Here is a 5000-nt window from a genome sequence, read left to right on the forward strand (position 1 = left end):
AGGTACTGTAGAGTTCAAGAAAGTTTCCACAGCAGCAATTATGTCAGGTTGATGTGGGATTATGTGGCTATGTGTGAGGTCTCCCAAGTTCGTTTGGAAGCCTCTAACATTAGCGGAGAGGATGTGCAGGTGGGCCATTCCTCTGTGGTTGCGAGGCATAGTACCAGGGACCTTGAAGAAAGTTAGTGGTTTGTTGGTTGCGTGGCTGAATGGCTGATGTTGGCCAGTCGTTGGCTTGCAAAGAAAGATGTGAAATGTGTGGAGTGTATGGCTTCAAGTGCTTCTGTATTGCTTGGAACAAGATAGCATTACTTTGACACTGTTCTGCAGCAATGCTCTGGAAGAGGCGTTCTTGTCTTTCCTCTTGTCTCTTCGTATGACACTCAGATGTTTGATGTCCTCTACGATGAAAACATTCACATTCTTTAATCTTACGGCAATTATTTTCGGAGTGACACTTAATTTTACAATACTTACAGTAAAGAGTCTGCCTGTTAGATCTCTGCTGTCGATTATGAGTGGTTGTCTGGGGGTTATGGGGCCTCTGTTTATGTTGTGTGCGAACCTGTGCTTGTTTCAGCCGGGCCTGATCAGTCAGTTCCTGTTGAGGTGGAGTTGATGTAGGCGGCTGGCTGTTTCGATTGTCAGGCTGAGACAATGACAACTGATGTGGCTGTTGCAGCTGTTGAAATGAGGTTGACTGTGGGTATGACTGGTGTTGATAACCAGTAGCCTGGTCAATTTTGTCGGGTTTGGCTGTACAGGCTATAGTTTTAAGTTTAACTGCACTGATAGAAGTTGCAGCAATAAGGCTGTCGTAAAACTTGACAATGGAAATAGCAGCGTCCCGTCCACGTGCTAAGTCCTGAGCTGGGTTACTAAGGAACTTTAGCAAGAAAGTCTTTTTGGCTAAATCTGCTCTGAGTTGCAAGATTGTTTTTACGAGCTCTCGAGGTTTAAGCTGGAGAAGTTCTTCCTCGCCGGTATTTTCCCCACTGTCTTCCTCAGAGGTTGGTTGGTCCTCAGTGTAGAGGACTACCGGTTCGATTCCTAGAGTAAACCTCAGGTTTTGGGTATCAGAGCAGTCGAACACCTGGTTCTTGTCAAGACATGTGCTGTGACAGATATTATAACACTCTGGATCTGAACACTTGATTGACGGCTTACTGATGGTCGATTTGCCACAGGCACAGCACCACTCTCGTGGTACGTATCCAGACAGCCCCGAGGGCGGCAATCACGTGTCGTCTCAATTCTGCTAAGTCAGTCCACTCTCCCCCACTTGAGTGCGTAAACCCCGCTAAATAAATTTTTCTTTAAAAATGATGTGCTTAAATGATTATTAAAAAATTTCGTATACTTAAGGAATAAAATTAAAAGAATGCTATTTTTATATATATTTTTTATAGATAAAATTTTATTTATATATATTAATTTTAATAAAATAATATAATATATAATACTTTTTTATATATACATATAACTTTATCAGTATTGTCTTGGTGCTACATTTATTTGTGTCTTCTGATTCAGAAATAAATGCCCACGTATCTGTTTATGTAATAAACAAAGGGTTGGATGTTTGAGGACTGTGACTGTGACAAAACCTTTTAACGTATTATTTATCTTTACCATATTATTTACCTTTTATGTGGAGCGTTTTTTCTTTGCCTCTTATAGATATATATATTATATATATAAAAATATATAATATATATTAAAAATATTAATATATATATATAATATATATATATATTAATTTAATTTTAATCTCTCCTTTCCTCTTTCTCTCCTCTCCTTCTTCTCTCTCCATCCTCCCTCATCTCTCTTTTTCTCCCTAATCTTTTCTCTCCTCCTCAAACTCTCTCTCTTCTCATCTCTTCTCACTCTTTCCCCTCTCATCTCTCTCTCCTCTCATCTCTCGCTCTCTCCTCTTTCTCTCTCGCTCTCTCCCCTCTCTCTCTCTCTCTCTCTCTCTCTCTCTCTCTCTCCTCTTTTCTTTTTCCCTTTTCCCCCCCCTTCTCTCTCTCCCCCCTTTTCTCTTTCTTTTTTTCTCTTTTTTCTCTCTTCTCTCTCCTCTCTCTATCTCTCTCTCTCTCTCTCTCTATCTCTCTCTCCTTCTCCCCCTTTTTCTCTCTCGCTCCTCTCTCCTCCCTCCTCTCCTCTCTCTCTCTCTCTTCTTCTTCCCCTCTCTCTCTCTCTCTTTTCTCTCTCTCCTCCTCTCTTTTCTCTCTCTTTCTTTTCTCCCCTCTCCTCTTCTCCCTCTTTCCTCTCTCTCTCTCTCTCTTCTCTTCTTTTCTCTCTCCCTCTCTCTCCTCTCTCCTCTCTCCTCTCTCCTCTCTCCTCTCCTCTCCCCTCCCTCCTCTCCTCTCTCCCTCACCTCTTCTCCTCTCTCTCTCTCTCCTCTCCCTTTTCTCTCTCCTCTCCCCCTCTCTTCCTCTCTCTCTCTCCCCCTCTCTCCTTTTCCCCCCTCTCTCTCTCTCCTCCCCTCTCTCTCCTCTCCTCCCCTCTCTCTCCTTTTCTCCTCTCTCTTTCCTCTCTCTCTCCTCTCTCTCTCTCCTCGTCTCTCTCCTTCTCTCTCTCCCTCTCTCTTTTCTTTTTTCCTTTTCTCTCTCTCTCTTTTTCTCTTCTCCTCTTCCTCTTTTTTCCCCTCTCCTTTTTCCCTTTCTCCTCTCCTCTATCCTCTTTCTTTTCCTCTCTTCTCTTTCTTTTTTCCTCTCTTCCCCTTTTCTCTCTCCCTTTTTCTCCTCTCTCCTCTCTCTCTCTCTCTCCTATTCTCTCTTCTCCCTCTCTCTCTCTTCTCTCCCTTTTTCTCCTCTCTCTCTTTCTCTCTTTTTCTTTTTCCCCTCCCCTTTCTCTCTCTTTTTCCCTCTTTCCTCTCTCCCTCTTCTCTTTTTCTCCTATTCCCTTTTTTTTTCATTCTCTTTTTCTCTCTCTCCTCTTTCTCTCTCTCTCTCTCTCTCCCTCTTCTCTCTCTTTTTCTTCTCCCTTTTCTCCTTTTTCTCTCCCCTCTTTCCCTCCTCTTTCTCCTCTCCCCTCCTTCTCTTTCTCTCTCTTTTCTCCTTTCTCTCTCTTTTCCCCCTTTCTCTCTTCCCCCTCTCTCCTCTCTCCCCTCTCCTCCTCTTCTCCTTCTCTCTCCTCTCTCTCCTTTTCTCTCTCTCTTCTCTTCTTTCTCCCCTCCTCTCTCTCTCTCTCTCTTTTCTCTTTCTTTCTCTCTCTCTCTTTCCCCTCTTTTCTTCTCTCCCTTTTTTCTCTTTTCCCTCTTCTCTCTCTCTCTGGCTCTGTCTCTCTTCCTTTTCTTTTCCTCTCTCTCTCTCTATTCCTCTCTTTTTCTCTTTCCTCTCTTCTCTCTCTCTCTCTCCTTTCTCCCCCTTCTCCCCTTTTTCTCTCCTCTTCTCTCTCCTCTTTCTCTCTCTTCTCTCGCTTTCTCTCTCTTCTCTCGCTCTCTCTCGCTCTCTTTCTCTCTCGCTCTCTCTCGCTCTCTTCTTCTCTCTCTCTCTCTTCTCTCGCTTTCTCTCTCTTCTCTCGCTCTCTTTCTCGCTCTCTCTCTCGCTCTCGCTCTCTCTCTTTTTACACCAAAGCAATAATTATCATAACACGAAAAGTGAAGATACAAGCCAAATCATTAAGAAATAACCTCTTTCAGATACAAAACATGTAATTGATCCTTTCCTGTGAATTATTTTAATTAATTAACCATCGATGTCGAATCATTTGGTAAAGAATATATTTTTCTCTGAAAACCAATTGCCTAATGCAAACATATCGCGTTTCCTTTAGTATTGCTAACAGCCCCAATCTCTTTATTGTTGAAATTGATTAATTATTTTCATTGTTGAAACTGATTAATAATAATTTCTCTCTCTCTCTCGCTCTCGTTCTCACTCTCTGACTCTCTCTGACTTTCTCTCACTCTCACTCTTACTCTCTCTTTCGTTCCTTCTCTTTTTGTATTTTTTCTTTTCATTTTCTTTTCTTTTTCTTCTCTCCTTTTTCTGTATCTTTCTCTTCTTTATTCTATTCTTCTCTCTTTTTTCTTCTCCCTTATCTCTTTACTTCTCTCTCTCTCTCCCTCTCCCTCTCCCTCCTTTTCTAGTTCTGTGTCTTCCTCTGTCCTACACATATTTATATTCTTTTCTCCTCTCATTCTCTCTCTTTCTCTTTTACTCATAATAACCATTTATTTCTATCCTCTGCATTACCGTGCCTTGAAATCGGTTATGTAAGATTATGAAACGCAACGAGACGAAAACGAATTACAGTGGTGTTATAAAGGAGAAATAAGTATATCGTAAATGACAACTATCTATCTATCTATCTATCTATCTATCTATCTATCTATCTATCTATCTATATATATATATATATATATATATATATATATATATATATATATGTCTGTCTATTTATCCATACTTACATGGATACGGTATATATATATATATATATATATATATATATATATATATATATATACATAATATATATATACTACACACATATATATATACATATATATATATAATATACATACATAATATACATAATATAATATATATACTAACACATATATATACATAATATATATATATATATAATATATAATATATATAATATAATATATACATATATAATTATATATATATATATATATATTTATTTATTTATTTATCAAGAGAGAGAGAGACATGCATAAATACCTATATGTATACATTCATACACCAAAAAATAAGTATCACTCTTCATGTGACGAACAAAACGTTTAGAATTTGATGAGCAACGAATTCCGAATGAAAGGGAAAGCAAAAGAATAACTGGCAACACCATGATAAAGGGGAAGAAAGGAAGACGAAGATTAGGGTAATTGACATGTTGAGGGGAAAGTGAGATGAAAGAAATGCCTTAAAGTGGGGCTCCGCTGATGAAAGAGGCGCCAACTCTTAACACTTTCAGCTTCACTTAACTTGATCCGAGGAAAATCTCTTTGGATTCAATTGAGA

General features: G+C 39.3%; 1 long non-coding RNA gene across 1 annotated transcript in view; it reads right to left on the reverse strand.

Annotated features, from left to right (window-relative positions):
• The window catches only part of LOC119580482, a 47453-nt gene that overhangs the window by 41089 nt on the left and 1364 nt on the right, over positions 1-5000 (reverse strand). The gene's annotated exons all lie outside the window — the stretch shown is intronic.

This window comes from Penaeus monodon, chromosome 13 (genome assembly GCF_015228065.2).
Source record: "Penaeus monodon isolate SGIC_2016 chromosome 13, NSTDA_Pmon_1, whole genome shotgun sequence".
NCBI classification, from domain to species: Eukaryota; Metazoa; Arthropoda; class Malacostraca; order Decapoda; family Penaeidae; genus Penaeus; species Penaeus monodon.